This window comes from Dryobates pubescens, unplaced genomic scaffold (genome assembly GCF_014839835.1).
Source record: "Dryobates pubescens isolate bDryPub1 unplaced genomic scaffold, bDryPub1.pri scaffold_60_arrow_ctg1, whole genome shotgun sequence".
Lineage (NCBI taxonomy): Eukaryota > Metazoa > Chordata > Aves > Piciformes > Picidae > Dryobates > Dryobates pubescens.
In genome coordinates, this window is record NW_026530779.1 from 110,938 (window position 1) to 135,603 (window position 24,666).

General features: G+C 51.2%; 1 pseudogene; it reads right to left on the reverse strand.

Moving 5' to 3' along the window:
* Positions 1-274: 274 nt before the first annotated feature.
* Positions 275-3,507, reverse strand: LOC128899775 (olfactory receptor 14A16-like; annotated as a pseudogene).
* Positions 3,508-24,666: the final 21,159 nt, after the last annotated feature.

Below are 24,666 nucleotides of genomic sequence, written 5' to 3' on the forward strand. Positions count from 1 at the left end.
GTCTTCATCAAGGTCATCAATAATGATGTTCAACAGAAGTGGTCCCAACACTGAGCCCTGAGAAACACCCTTGTGACCTGCCACCAGCTGGATTCAACTCCACTGAGCACCATCCTTTGGGCCCTTTCACCCAGCCAGGGCTGTATTCAGCAGAGTATTGCTCATCCAAGCCAGGAGCAGCCACTTTGCCCAGGAGAATTCTGTGGGGAGCAGTGCCAAAGGCTTTTGGAAACTCTAGGGAGACAATAGCCACAGCCTTGCCCTCATCCAACAGTCACTCATCCTGTCAGAGAAGGAGATCAGGTGGGTCAGGCGGGACCTGCCCTTCCTAAACCCATGCTGACTGGGCCTGATCCCCTGCTTGTCCTCTCCAGGTCATGTAATGGTGCTGGAGATGCTCTGCTACATGCCCTGCCCTGCTACTGAGCTCACACTGCCAGCTCTATAGTTTCCTGGATCCTCCTCTCTTCCTTTCTTGGAGCTGGGTGTCACATTTGCTGCTCTCCAATACCCTGGGATCTCCCCAGTGAGCCAGGACTCCAGGACAACAATGGATAGTGGCTTGGCCACAGAGATATTCAAGTCCCTTCCTCATCCTCCTAGCCTCTGTTGGACTCTCTCCAGCAGATCTCTGTCTTTCTTGACCTGGGAATCCCCAAACTGCAGGGACAGTTTGGACAGGAAGGGCCCAGTGCTGTATTGGGACAGGATTAGGCTTTCAGAGTGTACTGGGACAAGGCCCAGTGTTCCTGGGAGAGGCCATGGGGTCAGCTTTTACTGGGAGGTGTCCAAGACTTTACTAGGAGGCCCAGGGTATCCTGTTAGTACGGGGAGGGAGCCCAGTCTGTACTGGGAGAGCTCAAAGCGGTTCAGGTTGTACCTGGAGGTGCCCCAGGCACCACTGATCAGGGGATCAGTTTGCAGGGATGGGTCCTGGTCTGTGCTGGGATGGAATCAGGGTTTCAGGAGATGCACTTTGTACTGGGATGAGACTCAGACTGTGCTGGGAGATGGCAATGGGATCCCATTTGGACCAGGATCAGGCCACAGCTGCCCTGGGATCAGGATATCCACTTTGTGCTGTGCTGGGTGCAGCTGGAGCTGGGAAGGGGTCCAAGGGATGCACTTTCTCCTGGCCCAGGAAACTGTATGGGAGATGGCAAAGTAATGCAGTTTGTCCTGGGATAAGACCACATCTGAGCTGGGAGGGGTTCAGGAGATGCAGTTTGTACTGAGATGTGACCAGGCATGAGATTTAACACATCCAAGTGCCGGGTTCTGCACATTGGCCACAACAACCCCATGCAGAGCTACAGGCTGGGTCAGAGTGGCTGGAGAGCAGCCAGGTGGAGAGGGACCTGGGGGTGCTGGTCGATGGTAGGCTGAACATGAGCCTGCAGTGTGCCCAGGCAGCCAAGAGGGCCAATGGCATCCTGGCCTGCATCAGGAACAGTGTGGCCAGCAGGAGCAGGGAGGTCATTCTGCCCCTGTGCACTGCACTGGTTAGGCCACACCTTGAGTACTGTGTCCAGTTCTGGGCCCCTCAATTTTGGAAGGAGGTTGACTTGCTGGAGTGTGTCCAGAGAAGGGCAACCAAATTGGTGAGGGGTTTGGAGCACAGCCCTGTGAGGAGAGGCTCCAGGTTGCTTAGCCTGGAGAAAAGGAGACTCAGGGGTGACCTTATCACTCTCTACAACTACTGAAGGGAGGTTGTAGACAGGCAGAGGTTGGTCTCTTCTCCCAGGCAAGCAGTACCAGAACAAGAGGACACAGTCTCAGGTTGCACCAGGGGAGGTTTAGGTTGGATGTGAGGAAGAAGTTCTATTGGAATGGGCTGCCTGGGGAGGTGGTGGAGTCACCATCATTGGAGGTGTTCAGGAGGAGACTTGATGGGGTGCTTGGTGCCATGGGTTAGTTGTTTAGGTGGTGTTGGATTGGTTGACAGGTTGGGCTCAATGATCTTAAAGGTCTCTTCCAACCTATTCTATTCTATTCTATTCAGGTGTGTACTTGGAAGGGTTAAAAGGATCCCAACTTGTGCTGAGCAGAGCCCAGAATGTCCTAGAATGTGGTCAGGGAATGCAGCTTGTACTGGAACAGGGTCCAGGCTGTACTGGGAGGTCATGAGGGTGTGCAGTTTGTATTGGGGTGGATGCGTCCAGTACTGGGAAGGCAGACAGAAAATAGATTCTGTGCTGTGCTGGGACCCAGGCTGCAGTGCTGGAGGACAGTATGAACCAGTTTCTGTGAGGATGAGGCCGTATCTGTACTGAGAGGGGTTAAAGGAACCATGTTTGGACTGAGTCTATACTGGAAGGGGGTCAGGGTATCCGGTATGGACTCTGAGTAGGTACAGTGTGTAATGGGAGGGAGTTGGGCTATGAAGGTATGAGGAGACCTCCTGTTCTGATGGCAGATGCTGCTCTGGAGCACAGCTCTGTCCACACAGCAGCCCTGGCTTCTCTCTGCCTGCAGTCCCAGCACTGCCACACAGCAGCACAGTGCCCAAGCTGCCAGAGCACTCAGGCCTTGCCCCAGCAACAGAGGCTCAGCAGGAGAGGGTGGAAGGGAAAGAAAGAGCAGCTCAGCACAGCGCAAGCTCTGGGGCTGCGTGGCACTGTTGCTGTGCTGGGACTCTGCCCCTCCACCTCTGCACACAGGCACTGCCCTGCAGCTCCACAGAAAGCCTTGGAGGAAGCAACTCAGAGAAACAACTCCCTGCAGGGTCCTTTATTTTGTTGAACACCCAGGGAGCACAGCTCCTCATGTCTGAAGCCTCTGGGTCACACCACACAGGACAAACACTGAACCAGATAATGGTCTGAAGAAAGACATTTGTGTGGGCAACAACATTCTCACAAGGGGAACGGCACCAGCAGCAGCCAGAACCCAAGCAGCCAGCCTGGGTCTGCACTGAATGACATCAGAACTGCTCTGGCAGGGGAAGACAAAGAGTTATTGCTTCTGAAAGCAACCAGGGATCAGTTGGCTGCAGGGCAGCCTTGAGCTCCTGGTTCCTCAGGCTGTAGATGAGAGGGTTCACTGCTGGAGGCACCACTGAGTACAGAACTGACACCACCAGGTCCAGGGATGGGGAGGAGATGGAGGAGGGCTTCAGGTAGGCAAAGAAGCCAGTGCTGATAAACAGGGAGACCACAGCCAGGTGAGGGAGGCAGGTGGCAAAGGCTTTGTGGCGTCCCTGCTGAGAGGGATCCTCAGCACTGCCCTGAAGATCTGCACATAGGACACCACAATCAACACAAAACAGAAAAAGCCCAAACAGACACTGGCCACAAGAAGCCAAAGTTCCTTGAGGTAGGATGTGGAGCAGGAGAGCTTGAGGATCTGGGGGATTTCACAGAAGAACTGGTCCACAGCATTGCCCTGGCAGAGGGGCAGGGAAAATGTATTGGCTGTGTGCAGCAGAGCATAGAGAAAGCCACAGGCCCAGACAGCTGCTGCCAGATGGAGACAAACTCTGCTGCCCAGGAGGGTCTCATAGTGCAGGGGTCTGCAGATGGCAACGTAGCGATCATAGGACATGGTGGTGAGGAGAAAATACTCTGCTGAAATGAAAAAGAAAAAGAAAGACCTGTGCAGCACATCCTGCATAGGAGATGTCCCTGGTGTTCCACAGGGAATTGGACATGGATTTGGGAACTGTGGTGGAGATGCAGCCTATGTCAGTGAGAGCAAGGTTGAAGAGGAAGAAGTACATGGGGGTGTGGAGGTGGTGGTCCCAGGCTATGGTGCTGATGATGAGGCCATTGCCCAGCAGGGCAGCCAGGTAGATGGCCAGGAAGAGGCAGAAGTGCAGGAGCTGCAGCTGCCTTGTGCCGGGAATGGCAGGAGGAGGAAGTGGGTGATGGAGCTGCTGTTGGCCATCTGCTGCCTCTGGCCATGGAGACCTGTCAGGAGGGAAAGGCAGTGACAAGTTAGGGCACACTTCTCTCAGCCTCATTGTCACCCCTGTCCCTGAGATGCATGAGGAATGGATCAGCTCAGTACCATCACTACCAAGCCATGGCAGAGTTCATCACAGCTTCAAATGCAGAAGGGACCCAGAACTGCCATGAAGATTCCTCTGGTGTCAGAACAGAACCAACACAACCAACAGAACCAACAGCCCAATCCCAGGGAACAAGAGTCCCAATGTGGTGGGTTGAAATTTCCCCCCAGCATTATCTTTGCCAGAGCAGCTCAGTTAGAAACAAATGAAGCTCTATTGACAAGCAAGAGCTACACTCTACAATGGAATGCAATGAACAGGTACAAAACATACAGCAGTGACAATATTAGACAGGTATTTACAATTAGCAAATTAATGAAACCCCCCTGGTCAGAGACCAGGGAAGCTGTTCCTCTGTCCCTACTCCTTACACCCCTGCTCCAGAGATAAAGGAAGAGTTGAGAGAGAAAAAAACAGTGGGTTAGACTTAGCCAAGGGCAGCCAAAGCAGGTGATCTCTCCTGAGCGAAGCAAAACAGCTGAGATGAGAAGAGAGAGAATTGTTATCACAGTATCACAGTATAACCAAGGTTGGAAGAGACCCCAAGGATCATCAAGTCCAACCTGTCCCAACAGACCTCACAACTAGACCATGGCACCAAGTGCCACGTCCAATCTCCCCTTGAACACCTCCAGGGACGGTGACTCCACAGCTCCTCTGATTCCAGATATTTATCCAATGAATTTGTTTAGAATATCTTTTCTTTTCCTTTTCACACCCAAGAGTGATCTATTTATTTTGTTTCTACTTTTCTGCTCAAAATCTGTACCTAAATTTTAAAGGCATTACCTAAAACCACCACACCCATGGAGAGGTGGAGAAACAGGGAGCAGGCCTGCAGTGCGGCAGAGACAGTGAAGGGAAGAGAGAAAGGCAGAGGGGCTGGGGGTGAAGCCTTCTCCTTCCCCAGCTCTGCTCACTGCTGCTCACAGGATGGAACTGAAGGGCTTTGGTCCTCCTTCTGTGTGCACACTCCAGGAGCCTTCAGCTGAGCATCAGCTGCCGAGATGGAGATGTCTCCGAGGAGCTACAGCTGAAGCGTCCTGCACCCACAGCCTCACTGTGTCAGTGACTGCAGTGACTTCTCCTCCAGTGAGCTCTCAGTCACCCTCCCAGTCCTGGACACCTTGAAGCTCTCTCTGCCTTCCTCATCTCCCTGAGATCCTCTGGCAGTGTCCTCAGCCCTGCTGTGCTGTGCAGAGGAGCTGCTCCTGGCCACAGCTGTCTCCTGAAGCGCTGCCTGCTTGCCTGCAGCTCCATCCAGCAAAGGAGTCCGGCCCAATAGGGCCGCAGAGGAACAGCCCAAGCCTTTTTAATAACTCCTCTGGTAGCTTTTGGTGCCTGTAAACCTCAGAGATTCAGAGGAAGCTGATGAAACCTCTGCAGATGTCAAAGTCAGATTCAAACTCTGAAGTTTCTTCTACTCTTAATGGGTCCTGAAGCATCTGGGAAAGGGTCCCCAGGTCTGGTTAGAGCAGAAGGAGACAGTGGATGCAAGGAATCGTCGCTGGAGGCACTGAAGCATCTCCAGGCTATGGGGAGAGCAGAGAAGTGAGGCAGTGCTGACAGGTCAGGACAAGCAGCTCAAGGTGGCTCTGCTGCTGAGGAAACCTGGAGGGGTTTCATGATCCAAAGGGCAAGCCCTGACCCCAGCCCTTGGCAAGGCAGATCCTGTCCCTAACCTGTGGCTCTGAGCTCTACTGGGGTAGTGGGGAGTGAGGATGAGCAGTGAGCAGGATAGGACCTTGTCAGGTTTTGCTGTGGTTTGCTTGCAAAGAGACAACTCCTGCTGAAAAGGAATGAAAGGTACCTTTAAAAATCATTTATATCAGATGCTTTGTGCAATAAAAACCTCTCCAATTAGCTGCATAAATCTTGGCAATAATTAGAGGTTCAGCAGTATTTAATGAGCCCCATGGAGTATTTGGGGCTGATTACATCATCCTTAGGTACTTCCAGGAGACTCTGCCAAGGTACTGCCAAGAAGCCTCTCAACGAGTCCAAGTCAGAAGCAAACTCCAAAGTACCTTGAAGCACTGATTGGCCTCACTGAGGCTTGTTACTGACAAAGGCTCCCCAGGGACTCGTTAGAGAGCTTGTTAGAGGCAGGATTGCAGGGAGACAAAGTCAAAGTACAGGGCAGAAAAACTTGCCTTTCGTCTAGGAAGCAGAAAGGCCAAGCCCTGACCACTGCCCTTGCAATACAAGAACCTCAAAGCCTCAAAGCCAAGTTTCTCCTCACAGGCCTTGGTGGCAGAGGCAAGTGCCAGAGCCAAGGGCACAAAGACCTTGGTCCTGTTGGGCCTCTCAGCCTTGCCAGAACCCTTGGCCGTCCCTACTGCAGCCTCTCCTACACTGTCCCATGCCTGCAGCTCTTTCCCCTCAGGCTGCTGGTACAAATCTTGCTTTCCCACCCAGCTCTTCCCCTGCCATTTCCATCCCTTCCCTGAGCTGTCTCAGCTCTCCCTGCCATTTCCTGACACCTCTGGATGGCCTCATGCATAGCAGCTCTGCCCTTTGACGGCCATTTCTTTGGCCTCATCTCCATTCTGAACCTTCCAAGATGCACTTTGTGGAGGTTGTGGTCTCTTCCCACTCCCCAGAAGAGCTCCATCCTCTCTGAAACCACCCTTCAGCCATGTGCACACTGCTATGGCAGTGCCCTGAGCCTCCATTCAGCAGGCTGAAGAAGCCCAGCTCCCTCAGTCTCTCCACAGAGATGTCAACCCCCATCCTGGCAGATCTCCTCTGCAGTCTCTGAAGTTCCTCCCTTCTCTGTTGGACTGCAGAACCCTACCCCTAGACACCAAGCATCCAGATGTGGCCACAGCAGTGCTGAGTCCTGGGGAGGACAACTCCTGTGTCTGGGTGGCCACACTCCTCCTTCCACAGCCCAGCTGCAGTTGGCCTTCTTCCCTGTGTGCAGGGTCTGCTCCATCCCAGGGTATTTGGAATGACTCCTCCCAGATGCTCTGGTGCCTTTCTGACTGGGGATGGGACACACCAGAACCTCCATCTCCAAAGAACAGGCAGAGAGTTTCTACTGGGGTGGGGCCCAGTCTGTCAGGGAGTGGGAAAGGAGATATAGGTTGTATGGGAAAGAGACACAGATGAGTGGTTGGAAGGCTTCAGGTGGTGTAGCCTTTCCTGGGAGTGGGCACAATCTGTACTGGGAAGGAGTCCTGTTATGGCTGTTATTAATATTTAATAGTTGGCTGTTGGCAATGGAGAATGGAGTCAATATGGATGACCAATGTGATCTAGAATTGTTTGTTTATTAAGGGAACCTCTACAGCTTATATAGACTGGGAGAGCATCATTGGCATAGCTTCATTGGTTCCCCACGAGTGACCACACATCCTTCTCTTATAGATTGTTGGTCACACTACTAATGACACGTGAGGCTGTTGATGCAGGGGTGTGTCCTGTTATTCCCAGATAACTCTCTGTGTTTATAGCTACCAGTGCCCTGCTTTAGTTACATGCTGCAGGCACAGCACTGTTTTGCTACACTGCTAGCTACTTCTGCACTTATGCTGAGCATGGCCTACCACCATGTCAGGCTCTAGGCCTGCACTGCCAGATTGCTCACACCACTCGTCGCTGGCATTGCCACAAATCCCCCTTTTTTTTTTTTTGTGAGCAATCTGGTCATGGGAGTTGTTCCCATCCCATACAAGATACTCTTTGCAAATACAGAAGCAAGCAAGGTAAAGCTAAGCTGTATAGCAAAAGCAAAAGTCCTGTAGTGCAGCATGTCTAACAGAGTGATGTAACCTGTACAAGGCACAAAGCTTAAGGTGAACTAGTTACAATGTTCTGACAGAGCTGGCATAATCCATGGTCAAAGATAACAAACCTTGTAAAGAAGAACTTAGGTCTTAATAGTTCGATCTTTACATTTCACTCCTCTTATTGACAGAGAAGACTTGATTATGCCTGAACACATTGCACATAGAGATTGAGGCACAAATGTAATCCTTAGCACTGTCTTTTACAATCTGCCTTAGGGTTATGTTGCATCTTATTTTCTCTAGGATGGTCAAAAATCATTGTTTAATGGCAGCAAGATTTCTTTAATCTGTAAAGGTAGATCTGGCCAGGCTCTACCTTCACAGACAGAAAACTTGCAGGCAAACAGCAAGAGCAAAAAGAGCTTCATTGCATTGCCCAATATAAAATTACACAAAATAACGTGGTTTTGCTCATCCTAGTAATTCTCATCTCTTAACGTTCACACAACAGTTAAGCAGTCACGACACAGTTATAAGTTAGATGCTTTCTGTTGACATCTTGGATCATCGTGACAGTCGTTGAGATCAGCGCTAGGCAGGTTTGCTATTGTCATTTTCATGACAGTTGTGCAATGTGTCTTGTGGTGAGAGGGTTACAGCACTTCTAGGGTTGATGTTTCTAGGGTTACAGCATCTCTAGGGTTGCCATGAGCTAATTTTTTCTGCTCTGGGCGTATTCACTCTTTCCCCCCTTTTTTTTTTGTTTTTTCTTTTTTTGTTTCGTTTTTCATTTTTTGTTTTGCGAAATGTAAAGATGAAACTTTATCCCCTAGGATGTCTGCATTCAGAGGCACACTTAGTTAACAAGAGAGATGACAAAATTATCAAACAACCATAATATTCAGTCCTAGTTCACACAGTGCCATGGTACATTCTTCTGAGTGATGTTTGTGATCCCAGATGATCGATGTTGAACTTCATGGGCAATGCTGTGTCCTTGTGGTGAAGAGGGAGGTTATCACTTTATTACTTATGACTTATATTTATGAAAATTAATTTTTTATTATTATAAAATTGTCAATAACCGATGAATCACCAACTTATATACATGTTCTAGTGCATGTTCGTGAAATATATCCCATAACTGGCTTAGTATTATGATTAGAACTTATTTGAGCTAATTACAAGCTATTTCTATATTTATATGCAAGAAGGGTGCAGTTCTGCCGCTTGGCCACTAGATGGCGACTCGACGGACGTGCGCGGCTTCGGGTCGAGCTCAGACGGAGCTCTGTCCTGTGTGCCGCCGGTTCGAGACTGGGGTCTCGCAGAGCTGGCTTGCACGAGAGGACGGGCTGGTAGGGCTGGTCCGGAGACGAGCTGGTCCTCAGAGTTGATCCGCACCACACGGCGGGACGGCGATCGCCGGCAGACTTGCCTGGGGGACGCGGCGGTACGCGGATCTGCAGGGGCGGCCCCGGCTCGGCAAGTTCTCTCAGGCAGCAGCTTCTCGTCTGCTGGGCTCAAAGCAACAGCAGGATACCCGGAGCGGTCTGGGGGGGAGTTCAGTGCAGTGCAAGCACGAATGCTGCTGAGTAATCCCTGGAGTTAACAGGGGTTGGAGCGGCACGTGGCGCTCTTCTCTCCACTATAGTGGGGTTAAGCAATTACGCGGGGACCTGGCACGGTCAAGTCCCTTCTCCCCGATAATTAGGCAGATCTTACCCTCGGGGGTTGATCCAGTCCATGCAGTAGCGACGGGGGGGGGGGGGTTCCTCTCCCAGTCGTGTGACTGGCTGTGACAACGCTGGCTTCTCAGCTCAGCATGGTATCCTTCCTCTATGGAAATAATTCCTCCAGTCGCTTCTCACATGCAGATGCCTTGATATGCGTGCATGTATGTAACAGAAGCTAAACAATAAACTCAGTTGCAGAGGCAGTGGCTCGGACTTAACTCTCGAGCTAGCACAGAGACAGAAATGGAGGAGGAAGGCAGGAAGGCAGGAAAAGCACTTGTTTACTCACTGGGGTAATATTTATAGAATACCTCGAGGCTGGGTTTGACCAATGGGCATTCTCATAAACAACTGGCTTCAGCCTATGGGAAAGCATGAAGCTAGAATTCTTCCATATTTGGAGAATGCACGAGCACAGCATGCACCAGCAGCGTGCTAGCCTGGCTTTTGTCTTCCTCCTGAGGGAGGGGGAGCTTGCCCACATGCTGGGGCAAGATTCAATGTCTCGGCACAATGTGCCTTCACCACAGTCCTCATGGTCTTGATTCTTCTGCCGTTGTTTGTTGCGATGATCGCAGGTAGCAGGAAAGAAGGCTCGAGGTGACCTTATTGTGGCCATCCAGTATCTGAAGAGAGCCTACAAGAAAGCTGGGGAGGGACATCCTAGCATGTCAGGAAATGACAGGACTACGGAGAATGGAATAAGGCTGGGGATGGGAAGAGTCAGGCTGGATGTGAGGAAGAAATTCTTCACCCTGAGTGTGGTGAAGCCCTGGAATGGGTTGTCTACGGAGGTGGCCGAGGCCCCATGCCTGGAGGTATTCGAGACCAGGCTGGATGAGGCTCTAGCCTGCCTGACCCAGTGTGAGGAGTCCCTGCCCATGGCAGGGGGGTTGGAACTAAATGATCTTTGTGGTCCTTTCCAACCCTGACTCATTCTATGAGTCTATGATTCCACAAATTGTGTAACTCATTATTTGTTTTTAGTGTGAGCTATTGTCAAATTTTTAATTAATTTTCTATACTGAATTTATTAAATATTTATGTCTTTAATATTTTTATTTTTAATCTAATTCCTTTGTTTAATCTTTAATTAATTTTGGTGGCGGTTTTTTTGGTATTATTATTTTTACAGCTAATTTTGTAATATTTTTTAAATTAATTTTGTATTTTTTATTTGTAATTTTGTAATTTTTTTTTTCATTTTGTATTTTGCTTGTTTTATTATTTTTTATACTATTTTAATGTATTTTTATTTTTTATGGTATTTCATTTTTCATCTATACTATTTAATTTTTTTTCGTTATTGTTAATTTGTGTTGTTAATTGTAACCTAATTTTGACATATTTATTTTTTATTCTATTTTTTCCTTACTAACTCTAATCTAACTTTTATACAGTTTTTCTAATTAATTTTTGTTATTCTATATTTTATTCTAAATTTTGTTGTTGTTGTTGTTATTATTCTTTAAATTTTTATTATTATTTGTAACTTACTACTCATCATTTATTATTATTTTTAACTCACTACCTGTCATTTGTTTGTAAAATTTATTTCTTGTTTACTTTCCTAATTATTATTTGTATTTTGTTGTAATTTTTAATCTGTATTTTAATTTGTTATTCTAATCAATTTTTTATTTTTTTAATGTATTTTTTATCTGGTTTTTAATCTTTTATTTTGTTTGATCTTGTATCCTTTATTGTAATTATTTTTTATTTTGCATGTTTAGTTCCTTTAACCTATTTTCTATTTTAATTTTGTATTTTTGCTTTTTATTATATTTTGTAACCTTCTGCTTTTCTATTAATCCTTTTTATTATTATTGTGCATTTTAACTTTCTTGATGCCTTCTTTTTATAGAGTTTTTGTTTTAATCTAGTAGTCTTGATAATCCCTATTTTTTATTTATTACTAACAATTCTTATGTATTTGTCCACAGCTCTTTTGTCAGCAATCCTTATGATTTTTTAGCCTGTCATATTTTGTTTTTAATTTTTATTTTTATTGTTGCTCTTCTTGTTTATGATTCTGTTATTCAGTACTCTATTCTGTTATTTAGTACTCTATTTTGGTATTTAGTACTCTATTTTTTGTATCCAGAGGTTTTGTACTTTTGTTATATTTTGGTGTGTTTAAATTTTTTGTTCTTTGCACTTGTTACCTTGTTTTTGTTTACCATTTAAAAATTTCTTGTTCTTTGCACTTGTTACCTTTTTTGTTCACCTTTTTTTTTTGGTATTTTTTGTAGTCTATGTCTAAGAAGGAAATCTGAAGACGTTACATTAGCTAAAGAATACCCTAGAAAATGAATACCTATTCACTACAAACCTTAACATTATTACAATATTACATGGAGCTCCTTTGAAATGCCTAGGCACACAACTAAGAAGGTTTGAACCAAAAGAAAAATCTTACAAGGTGAACTCATCACTAAGTCCTTACACCTTGGTACAATTACTATGTATTAACTGCCTATAAGTACCAAATGCGTACCATTCATTATGCTTACCAGGAAAACTTAGCAGAACTCTAAATAACAAATCTCTTGAGAACATTGCAATCAGAAATGAAGAAATGAAGAAATTAGTACTGGAACTTTAAATCAGAGCAGAACTGTTGTCGACAAGAGTCGTACCAGAAATTTGTCCTTTGTCCAGGGGTGGTGGTTGGGGTGGGGGTGGCTAGCAAGGTGTACCCTAGTTACTATTGTTTTTCTGTATTAGGGTCTTAACAACTTGCAGCCTATTTTGTCTGAGCAAACATTGTCCCACCCAAACTGAATTATCTGTTTTCCATTTTAATTTGCTGAGCAGTAGCTGCTCCAGAAAAGGAAGAAAAACAAATTTGTACTCTGATTTAAGTCAGAGGCTGACTTAAGGCATGTCAGCCCATTAGAGCAACTGGAAGGGTTAACACAGATGGTCTTACAGTGACTGATTTGCAGTTGTTAAAGCTAATTGCTCTAGATCTTTGCTAACCCAGGTCGTGTGGATACCTTTTAATCCCATAACTTCAGCATTTGCCATGAGCAATGGCTAGTGACCATTCCATTTATGACGGGACATAATGATAATATTGTTTCCAGTATCCACAATCATTGAAATTTGTATAATTTGTCCACAAGGGTGTCTGACAGATACAATCTGTTCCGGTTTTCCCTTCTGGATTTTTAGGGCCAATGAGACATCAGGCATATCGGTGGAACCCGAGCCTTCTTTGCTCTAGGAATCCTGTTAGAAGTTTTAGGCACTCGGGACTCAAATGATATTAGCTGAACAATTTCTGTCCCAACAAGAGTGCTAACAGGAGAGGTAATGCTATAGAGCATAATTTTCATAGCCCAGTCATAATCAGAATGTATTGAACCGGGAATTGTAAGGATGCCCTGTCTAGAGGTAGACAACCTGCCAGGTAACAGAGCACAGGGTCTGTGACCCAAAGGACCGTATGAATTGAACTTGACAATGCTTTGTGGAATCAAAAGTGGTATGCGGCTGTTGGTAGTTCCGCTAGACACTGTCAGAGGATGGCTGTGAGGGGGAGGTGCGATCCAAGCATCCTGGTTTGGGGTCGTCGCGGGTATCTTCGTGCTGCGGGAGCAATCTCCCTATCTATGACAATCTAGAGTAAAATGATTAGATCTGTGACAGTGGACACTTTTGAGACTGTCCAGCAGTCAGGCAATTTTGATTTAAAGTACCTAAGTTTCCAGAAACACATTGATTTCCACTCAGGTTGTTTCCCTTCTGCAGTGGTCGTGCTGGTGGTTTCAGGCTGCTTCTATGGCTGTGGTGAGATACATTGCTGTTTGTCGGTGTTTCCTTCGTTGCTGCGTCCTTCGTTGTTATCCAGCAATCACGAGACAGTAGCACCTGTTGATACAATGCTGAAAACCTGTTCAGTTTTTTCATTGGCATTGTCAAATGCCAAAATATCCAGCATTTTTGCCTTCATATCATGAGTCAGATCTGAGTGACTTATGTAAGGTATCAACAAAGGAACCAAATGGCCGTTAGACCCTGCTGAGCAGTGAAAGGCACAAGGGTCAGAGTTATTGTCCTGAATTCTTGACCACTCTTTTTGATCGCTAAGTCCTGCCTTTATTACAAAGTCTTATCAGGAAGCTGCAGTTGCTGATATGGTCTAACAAAAGGCTTGCCCCATCGAGGTAGGTAGCAGTGACACCTTGTAAAAGGTCTGCTGGCTGCCGGGCGTGGCTTCCCAGGCATTTGCAAGTGAATTGCCACTTAATTGAGAAGTTGCAAGGCATAGTGATGTTTGTGACCCACTTGCGTGCTGACATGAGTTGGAAATCAGAGGGCACTGTCTTAGGATGTAGCTTTTTCGAAATCAGGAGATCATCCATAGACTTACAGGTGAGAAAGTCACAATAAGGCTATCTAATGAGAACAAAGGCCAAACCAGAGAATTCTGGCATGCCTGGGGCCATGCATTGATACCGGTGGGTGGAGTCTGCCTTAATCGATGACTCAGTAGGCGTAGGCTCTGTCAAGACCTCCGGATGTAAGTGAATTGTAAAGAAAACAATCCTTCAGATGAATAATAATCAGGTCCCAATTCGAGGGGACTGGGAGTTGTGGGGCCAGGTTGCAAGGCACCCATCTCCTCTATGATCAAGTCGATCGGTCTCAGAGCATGTAATAAACACCATTCGCTAACAGAAGTGACAAAAGGGATTAACAAATGCGTTGAAAACAACTGATTGATTACAGCAGTTGTGTATCCTGACTGTAACCCATAGGGAGCTATGGCTTGTCTAGCTTCCATTAGCATTTGTCAGTTCAGAGATTGTTAGATTCGTTGTTGACCACGGGAAACGCATATACAGACTGTGACTACATTTCCCATAATACCTTTCCACCAATGCAATGGGACAGTTCCTGTCCCTCCCGATCGATTTATCAGAACGCAATTGAAGCCACCGTCGTTGGAGTGCCATACTGTGTTGATAACTCCTGGAGTGTAGGGAGCAAGGGAGCGGGTATCGTCGCTGTAGCCACGGGGGCGGGAACCCGCACCGGAGCCGCCGGGGCCACCGGCATGGGGCGGAACGCCAGGAGAGTTGACGAAGCGGGCGCGGCCACCAGGGCCACCGCCAAGGGGATGGCCATGGGGATGGGGACTATCGCCGGAACCGCCGGGACGGGAACCCGCAGCGGAGCCGCCGGGGCTACAGGCATAGAGCGGAACGCCAGGAGAGCTTCCGGGGTGGGAGACGCTGCCAGGGCGGGTGCCGCTGCTGCTGGAATAAGCTCCGTCGCTGTGGTGGGAGCCACAACTGGGGTGACCAGGGCGCGTGGGTGGGGTATAGCCGCGAAAATGCCGTAGTCGGGTATCTGCTAACACTCCATCTTTCCCAAGAGGAGTTGTAGAGCAGAATCAGTAGAATCGGGTCTCCCAGTATCGGGCTTCCCGCCTTCCAAATCCAGGCCATCGCTAGAGGTATCAGAAGAAGATGTTGATGAAGAGGGTCGAAAACGCCGAGCCACAGGCTTCACTGTCTTTTTGCGGCTTTTTCTCTGCTTGGGGCGGGTGGCAGCGGTGGCGTCTAATAAAGAGGGTGTGGTCGCCAAGATGGCGGGCGTGGCGTCTCCTTTCTCTAATTCCTCCTGCGTAGTGACCTCCATTTTGATTTCGCGTGCCTTATCAGCTTGATCAGGATTCGCTTCTGCCGCTAATTGATGTGGCAGGAGCAGATTTTTCCGCGCAAAAGAAACGGCAATAGGAGAGCCGCGATTCGTGTAGAGGAAGGAGCGGGCGATTGAAATTGTGCGGATGCTGGCGGGCAGTATGCAGGGAGAGAGGAGGGGGGCGGAGGGCAGGGGATGCCTTCCGAATCTCCCGTGTTCGTCTCGGTTAGAAATAAATGCCACAGCCGAGTCAAAGTAAACTGCTCTGCTGTTTTCGATTGCAATGTATGTGACAGTCCGTCACACGGTGCTAGTGCGAAGAGCTTCTGTTTAAGTATTTAAGCACCTCATCCCACAGCTGGGCTGCAATCTCGTCCCGCGCTTCAGAAGTGAAAGCTCAGTTGCCACGGGGTTGATTCCGGGCGCAGGCTAATAGCCCGTTTAAGATCCCAGAATTGCCAGGAATGTCTCTCACAGAGAGAATAAGTTGGAGGGTGTTTTTGCACAGCCTCTTCTGTTTCGCGGCATGCTTCCCCTTGCCCCCCACCCAGCCGCTCGCCGGATCCAAGGCGAGATTCACTTCCTTTGTGAGTGCGCACTGCTATTTTTAGCACCGGGGCAGTGCTGTGTGCGGCCGGCTCTCCGTAATCACTCGGACATACCTCTTTATGCTGAGTCGTGCAGCATCGTCAGGGCCGAGGACTCCCAATCCACGTTGGGCACCAGATAAAGCCAGATATGGTGACGACGGAGGTTCTTGGAATCAATACGGCTGACCAATATGATCGGGTATTGATCCTTTATTGTTCCAGTTTTACAGGCCTATGGCTCAGGCCTATGGTGAAAGCATGGTGCAGTAAAGCATGGAAGGAGAGGAGACAGGACAGGCAGGAAAGAAGAAGAAGTGCATAGCAAGGAAACTGCTACAATTTATATAACCTTGTGTCGTAGTTTGGGCTGGGTGCCCTCTGCTACAGGGGTCTTTCCTGTGTCCAGAAGTCCATCCCAGTGGGTGGACTCAGGAAATTAGGTATTTCTACCATAATCCCTTGCACCACTATAAATTTTGTGGTGGGGTCTGGCACTTCCTCTTTCCTTCCCTCTCTGAGACTTGGTAACTGGGGGAGAGATCTCCCGGCCATGGGCCTGATTGGGCCCAAGGCCACAGGGGGATGGGCAATCTCAGGCCTGGCCAGCTGAGACTAGCCCAGCAGAGGGAGGGGGAAGAAGGAGCCCTGGGGGTTTTGGATGCACCCTCAGGTGGGGATGGGATCTTTCTTTGTCACTGCGCTTTGGGTTTTCTGTAACATTCACTGCTTTCTATTTAAACTTTCATCACTTTTGCAATCCGTTTGCCTGAGTCGTTATTTCTGCCTGTGGTGGGGAGGGGATCTGCCCCAACCCATTACATTTTGGCGCCCAACGTGGGGCCAACTGCAGCTCGGATTGCAAAAGATGGAGAGTTTAAATTTAGTTCTGGGCGTCGGTTTGGGTTTGGAAAGTTGGGGCTCAGGTTTTGTGTTACCGGGGCGACTGTGTGAACTCCTGTGGACTGCAGAAGGATACCTGGTGCGTGGCTGATGGCATGGAAGTCCCTCCTGTTGCTTGGGAACAGCGAGGGGTGGTTCTTTCTGTGACTTTCTGCCCAGGGTAGCTTAAGAATGCTCGAGTAGCCTAAGAAGGCGAGACCTGCCTTCTCCTCGTTCTCTGCGGAGCGGCGGGGAGTGGAGGAGGGGCAGCGGCAAGCAGAGCGTGGTCGGCCCGCGGCCGCTGTGGGGGGCGGACACCCGCGGTGAGTGGGCAAGCGACTGCTGGAGGTGACTCGGACTCTGCATCGCGGCGACAGAGACGGCGGGGGCCGGGCCGGACCGCGTTCAAGCGGCGGTGGCGGCGGCACCGCCCGAGCCGGGCTGCGTTCAGGCGGCGGCGGCAGCTGTAAATCTTCCCCTGGTGTTTTCGGACGTGTTCCGAAAATGGCGCCGAGCACCTGGCTCCGCCTCCCTGCTTCTTCAGCGGGCTGTGGCGCAGCTCCTCCCTCTGCCGGGGGTGGAGGTTGTGCAGCCGGATGCTGTCCTGCCTCGGTACGCGAGCGCCCAGACGGGGGGGTGCGGAGTGCCTTTGACATGCATCCGTGTAGCTTTGGTCCGCGTGAAAGCGGTTGGCTGCGGCACCCTGGATGGATTGAAAAAGGCAGTCGTGGAGCCGGATTGTTCCGACTGGCCTGCCCCAGGGGTGGAGAATTTGCCTCTGAATAGGAGAGTAAAGGTTTGGCTGAGAAGTTGTGAGGTATTTCCAGGTGACCAGGATGTCCCAAGGAGTCCACAAGGATTCACACTGCAGGAGAAGGACTGCGTTGCTGGGAGGTTCCATCACATGAGGAAGAACCACTGGAATGGACTGATGCTTGAGCCTGAATGAGACTGTTTGAGTGGACGCCCAGATGAAGATATGGACTCCGCCGGACATGTCATCAGAAGTTTTCTGATCTGATGATGTGTTTGGGTGCAGGGATTATGGTATGAAATAAGGGGTGGCTCCTGTCGTATTTTGGGCTGGGTGCCCTCTGCTACAAGGGTGTTTCCTGTGTCCAGAAGTCCATCCCAGTGGGTGGACTCAGGAAATTAGGTATTTCTACCATAATACCTTGCACCACTATAAATTTTGCGGTGGGGTCTGGCACTTCCTCTTTCCTTCCCTCTCCGAGACTTGGTGACTGGGGGAGAGATCTCCCGGCCATGGGCCTGATTAGGCCCAAGGCCACAGGGGGATGGGCAGTCTCAGGCCTGGCCAGCTGAGACTAGCCCAGCAGAGGGAAGGGGAAGAAGGAGCCCTGGGGGTCTTGGATGCACCCTCAGGTGGGGATGGGATGGGATGGGATAGCATTTTGGAGGGCTTTGTCTGGGGGTGTCAGGGTTTTGGGGGACTACTGGAGGGGTCTGAATAGGATCATTGCAGGGTAAAAAGGACGAGCTGGGTTGTGCTTTGGGCGGGGGGGGCAATGATTTGGGGGTCTGTGGAGCATGAGTGGGGGGTCCAGGCAGAGTCTAAAGGGTTTGAGGATGTGCATAAGGGTCCTTGGTATACCCTAGGGGTTCGTCTGGGGGTGTCAGTATTTTGGGGGGCTTCTGGAGGGATCTGAATGGGATCGTCGCAGGGTGCAAAGGACAGGCTGGGCTCTAGGTTGGATGGGGGGCAATGACTAGTGGGGCTCTGGGGGGTGATTGGGCGGTCCAGTCTGGGTCCAAAGGGTTTGAGGATGTCTGGAAGGGTCCCTAGCATTTGAGAGAACTTGGTCTGGGGGTGTCAGGGTTTTGGGGGGGGCTACTGGAGGGGAATGAATGGGATCACCGCAGGGTAAAAAGGACGAGCTGGGTTCTGGGTTGGGTGGGGGGTAATGATTTGGGGGCTCTGGGGGGTGCAGTATGCGTCCAAAGGGTTTGAGGATGTCTGGAAGGGGCATTGGCATTTGGGAGGGCTTTGTTGGGGGTGTCTGGGTTTTGGGGGGATCTGTGGGGAGGGGTCAGAATGGGATCGTTGCAGGGTAAAAAGGAGAAGGTGGGAAGTGGGCAGGAGGAGAAGGTATGGTTTGGGGGCTGTGGGGGTGAATTTGGGGGTCCAGTCTGGGTCCAAAGGGTTTGAAGATGTCTGGAAGGGTCCCTAGCATTTGGGAGGGCTTTGTCTGGGGGTTTCAGGGTTTGGGGGGCAACTGGAGGGGCCTGAACGGGATTGTTGCAGGATAGAAAGGATGAGCTGGGTTGTGGGTTGGGTGGTGGGCAATGATTTGGGGGACTCTGGGGGTGTTTGGGGGGTGCAGTCTGGGTCCAAAGGGTTTGAGTATGTCAGGAAGGGGCTCTATGATTTGGGAGTGCTTTGTTTGGGGGTGTCAGGGGTTTGGGGGGATCTCTTGGGAGGGGTCTGAATGGGATCGTTGCAGGGTAAAAAGAAGGAGGTGGAAAGTGGGCAGGAGGGGAAGGTATGGTTTGGGGGGCTGTGGGGGTGGATTCAGGGGTCCAGTCTGGGTCCAAAGGGTTTGAAGATGTCTGGAAGGGTCCCTAGCACTTGGGAGGGCTTTGTCTGGGCGTGTCAGGTTTTTGGGGAGGGCTACTGGAGGGGTCTGAATGGGGTCATTGCAGGGTAAAAAGGACGAGCTGGGTTGTGGGTTGGGCGGGGGCAATGATTTGGGGGGCTCTGGAGAATGATTGGGAGGTCCAGGAAGAGTCCAAAGGGTTTGAGGGAGGGCAGAAGGGTCCTTGGTATATCCTAGGGGTTTGTCGGGGGGTGTCAGGGTTTAGGTGAGGCTACGGGTGGGGTCTGAATGGGATCATTGCAGGGTAAAAAGGAGGAGGTGGGTTCTGGGTTGGGCGGGAGGCAATGATTAGGGGGCTCTGGGGGATGATTTGGAGGATCCAGGCAGGCTGAAAAGGGTTTGAGGGTGTGCAGAAAGGTCCTGAGAATTCCATAGGGGATCGTCTGGGGGTGTCTGGGTTTTGTGGGGATCTCTGGGGAGGGGTCTGAATGGGATCGTTGCAGGATAAAAAGGAGGAGGTGGAAAGTGGGCAGGAGGGGAAGGTATGGTTTGGGGGGCTGTGGGGGTGGATTTGGGGGTCCAGTCTGGGTCCAAAGGGTTTGAGGATGTCTGAAAGGGTCCCTAGCATTTGGGAGGACTGTCTGGGTGTGTCAGGGTTTTGGGGGGGCTACTGGGGGGCCTGAAAGGGATCGTTACAGGGTAAAAAAGATGAGCTGAGTCTTGGGTTGGGCGGGGGTGGAATGATTTTGGGGGCTCTGGAGCATGATTGGCGGGGTCCAGGCATAGTCCAAAGGGTGTGAGAGTGGGCCAAAGGCTCCTTGGTATACCCTAGGGTTTCGTCTGGGGGTGTCAGGGTTTGGTGGGGCGATGGGGGGGTCCTGAAGTGGATCCTAGCTGGCCTGAAACGATGAGCTGGGAACTGGTCGAAGGCGGGTGGGAGCATGGATTTCAATGGGCTGAGGTCCCTGGGGTTGCAGGCAGGCTACAAACGGCTGTAGGTTGTGCAGAAGAGTCCCTAGCATTTGGGAGAGCTTTGTCTGGGGTGTCAATGTTTTGGCGGGGCTACTGGAGGGGTCTGAATGGGATCGTTGCAGGGTGAAAAGGACGAGCTGGGCTCTGGCTTGGGCGGGGGGCAATGATTTGGGGGGCTCTGAGGGATGATTGGGCAGTCCAGGCAGGTTGAAATGGGTTTGAAGATGTCAGGAAGGGTCCCTACGAGTTGGGAGGGGGTCATCTGGGAGTGTCAGGGTTTTGGGGGGTACATGAGGGGTGTTGAAGCGAGTGGTAGTGTGACAAAGAAACAAGGTGAGAAGTGGTCAAAGTCGTGGAGCATGGATTTGGGGGGCACTGGGGGGGGGATTTGAGGGTGCATGCCAGAGCCAAAGGTTTTCAGGGCGTGCAGAAGAGTCCCTCCAATTCTGTAGGGGTTTGTCTGGGGGTGTCAGGGGTTGGGGGGGATCTCTGGGGAGGGGTCTGAATGGGATCATTGCAGGGTAAAAAGGAGGTGGAGAGTGGGCAGGAGGGAAGGTATGGTTTGGGGGGCTGTGGGGGTGGATTTGGGGGTCCAGTCTGGGTCCAAAGGGTTTGAAGATGTCTGGAAGGGTCCCTAGCATTTCGGAGGGCTTTGTCTGGGGTGTCAGGGTTTTGGGGGACTACTGGAGGGGTCTGAATAGGATCATTGCAGGGTAAAAGCACGAGCTGGGTTGTGTTTTGCGGGGGGGGGGCAATGATTTGGGGGTCGGTGGAGCATTATTGGGGGGCCAGGCAAAGTCTAAAGGGTTTGAGGATGTGCATAAGGGTCCTTGGTATACCCTAGGGGTTCGTCTGGGGGTGTCAGTATTTTGGGGGGGCTTCTGGAGGGATCTGAATGGGATCGTCACAGGGTGCAAAGGACAGGCTGGGCTCTAGGTTGGATGGGGGGCAATGACTAGTGGGGCTCTGGGGGGTGATTGGGCAGTCCAGTCTGGGTCCAAAGGGTTTGAGGATGTCTGGAAGGGTCCCTAGCATTTGAGAGAACTTGGTCTGGGGGTGTCAGGGTTTTGGGGGGCTACCGGAGGGGAATGAATGGGATCACCGCAGGGTAAAAAGGACGAGCTGGGTTCTGGATTGGGTGGGGGGTAATGATTTGGGGGGCTCTGGGGGTGCAGTATGCGTCCAAAGGGTTTGAGGATGTCTGGAAGGGGCATTGGCATTTGGGAGGGCTTTGTTTGGGGGTGTCTGGGTTTTGGGGGGATCTGGGGGGAGGGGTCTGAATGGGATCGTTGCAGGGTAAAAAGGAGAAGGTGGGAAGTGGGCAGGAGGGGAGGTATGGTTTGGGGGGCTGTGGGGGTGGATTTGGGGGTCCAGTCTGGGTCCAAAGGGTTTGAAGATGTCTGGAAGGGTCCCTGGCATTTGGGAGGGCTTTGTCTGGGTGTGTCAGGGTTTTGGGGGCTACTGGTGGGGTCTGAATGGGATCGTTGCAGGGTGAAAAGGACGAGCTTGGCTCTGGCTTGGGCGGGGGGCAATGATTTGAGGGGCTCTTGGGGGGGATGCAGGGGATCCAGGCAGGCTGAAAAGGGTTTGAGGGTGTGCAGAAAGGTCCTGAGAATTCAATAGGGCATCGTCTGGGGGTGTCAGTATTTTGGGTGGGGGGGTAGGGAGTCCTGATGTGGACCATAACGGGCCTGAAATGATGAGCTGGGAACTGACGAAGGCAGAGGGGGAGCATGGATTTCGGGGTCTGGGGGCTTCTGGTGGAGTCCATGTAGGCTACAAACGTCTTTAGGTTGTGCAGAAGGGTCCCTAGCATTTGGGAGGACTTCGTCTGGGGGTCTCAGGGTTTTGGGGGGCAACTGGAGGGGCCTGAACGGGATTGTTGGAGGATAGAAAGGACGAGCTGGGTTGTGGGTTGGTGGTAGGCAATGATTTGGGGGACTCTGGGGGTGTTTGGGGGGTGCAGTCTGGGTCCAAAGGGTTTGAGGATGTCTGGAAGGGGCTCTATGATTTGGGAGTGCTTTGTTTGGGGGTGTCAGGGGTTTGGGGGGATCTCTTGGGAGGGGTCTGAATGGGATCGTTGCAGGGTAAAAAGAAGGAGGTGGAAAGTGGGCAGGAGGGAAGGTATGGTTTGGGGGCTGTGGGGGTGGATTCAGGGGTCCAGTCTGGGTCCAAAGGGTTTGAAGATGTCTGGAAGGGTCCCTAGCACTTGGGAGGGCTTTGTCTGGGTGTGTCAGGGTTTTCGGGGGGGCTACTGGAGGGGTCTGAATGGGGTCATTGCAGGGTAAAAAGGACGAGGTGGGTTGTGGGTTGGGTGGGGGGCAATGATTTTGGGGGCTCTTGGGGGGGATTTGGGGGATCCAGGCAGGTTGAAAAGGGTTTGAGGGTGTGCAGAACGGCCCTGAGAATTCCATAGGGGATCGTCTGGGGGTGTCAGGGTTTTGGGGGGGGCGATGGGGGGTCCTGAAGTTGACCATAGCTAGGCCAGAAAGGACGAGCTGGGAACTGGACGAAGGCAGTGGGGGAGCATGGATTTCGGGGGGCTGGGGGCTCTGGGGGTTCCAGGCAGGCTACAAACGGCTTTAAGTTGTGCAGAAGAGTCCCTAGCATTTGGGAGGGCTTTGTCTCGGGTTGTCAGGGTTTTGGGGGGGCTACCGGAGGGGAATGAATGGGATCACCGCAGGGTAAAAAGGACGAGCTGGGTTCAGGGTTGGGCGGGGGGCAATGATTTGGGGGCTCTGGAGCATGATTGGGAGGTCCAGGCAGAGTCCAAAGGGTTTGAGGGTGGGCAGAAGGGTCCTTGGTATATCCTAGGGGTTTGTATGGGGGTGTCAGGGTTTAGGTGAGGCTACGGGAGGGGTCTGAATGGGATCGTTGCAGGGTAAAAAGGAGGAGGTGGGTTCTGGGTTGGGCGGGGGGCAATGATTTGGGGGGCTCTGGAGCATGATTGGGGTACCAGGGAGAGTTCAAAGGGTTTGAGGGCGGGCAGAAGGGTCCTTGGTATACCCTAGGGGTTCATTTTGGTGGGGTCAGGGTTTGGGGGTGTGATGGGGGGTCCTGAAGTGGATCATAGCTGGCCTGAAAGGATGAGCAGGGAAGTGGGCGGAGTGGGGGTGGAGCATGGATTTCAGGGGCTGGGGGCTTGTGGGGGGAATCCATGTAGGCTACAAATGGCTTTAGATCTTGCAGAAGGGTCCCCATCATTTGGGAGAGCTTTGTCTGGGGGTGTCAGTGTTTTGGGGGGGCTACTGGATGGGCCTGAATGGGATCGTTGCAGGGTAAAAAGGACGAGCTGGGTTCTGGGTTGGGCGGGGGCAATGATTTGGGGGGCTCTTGGGGGGGATTTGGGGGATCCAGGCAGGCTGAAAAGGGTTTGAGGGTGTGCAGAAAGGTCCTGAGAATTCGATAGGGGATCGTCTGGGGGTGTCAGTGTTTTGGGGGGCTACTGGAGGGGTCTGAATGGGATCGTTGCAGGGTAAAAAGGATGAGCTGGGCTCTGGCTTGGGCGGGGTCAATGATTTGGGGGGCTCTGGAGCATGACTGGGGGGTCCACGCATAGTCCAAAAGGGTGTGAGAGTGGGCCAAAGGCTCCTTGGTATACCCTAGGGTTTCGTCTGGGGGTGTCAGGGTTTCGTGGGGCGATGGGGGGGGTCCTGAAGTGGATCCTAGCTGGCCTGAAACGATGAGCTGGGAACTGGTCGAAGGCGGGGTGGGAGCATGGATTTCAATGGGCTGAGGTCCCTGGGGGTTGCAGGCAGGCTACAAACGGCTGTAGGTTGTGCAGAAGAGTCCCTAGCATTTGGGAGAGCTTTGTCTGGGGGTGTCAATGTTTTGGCGGGGCTACTGGAGGGGTCTGAATGGGATCGTTGCAGGGTAAAAAGGACGAGCTGGGTTCTGGGTTGGGCGGGGGGCAATGATTTGGGGGGCTCTGGAGCATGATTGGGGGTACCAGGAGAGTTCAAAGGGTTTGAGGGTGGGCAGAAGGGTCCTTGGTATACCCTAGGGGTTCGTTTTGGGGGTGTCAGGGTTTGGGGGGTGATGGGGGTCCTGAAGTGGATCATAGCTGGCCTGAAAGGATGAGCAGGGAAGTGGGCGGAATGGGGGGTGGAGCATGGATTTCAGGGGCTGGGGGCTTCTGGTGGGGTCCAGGTAGGCTACAAATGGCTTTAGATCTTGCAGAAGGGTCCCCATCATTTGGGAGAGCTTTGTCTGGGGGTGTCAGTGTTTTGGGGGGGCTACTGGAAGCGCCTGAATGGGATCGTTGCAGGGTAAAAAGGACGAGCTGGGTTCTGGGTTGGGCGAGGGGCAATGATTTGGGGGGCTCTGAGGGATGATTGGGCAGTCCAGGCAGGTTGAAATGGGTTTGAAGATGTTAGGAAGGGTCCCTACGAGTTGGGAGGGGGTCGTCTGGGAGTGTCAGGGTTTTGGGGGGTACATGAGGGGTGTTGAAGCGAGTGGTAGTGTGACAAAAGAAACAAGGTGGGAAGTGGTCAAAGTCGTGGAGCATGGATTTGGCGGGCACTGAGGGGGGAT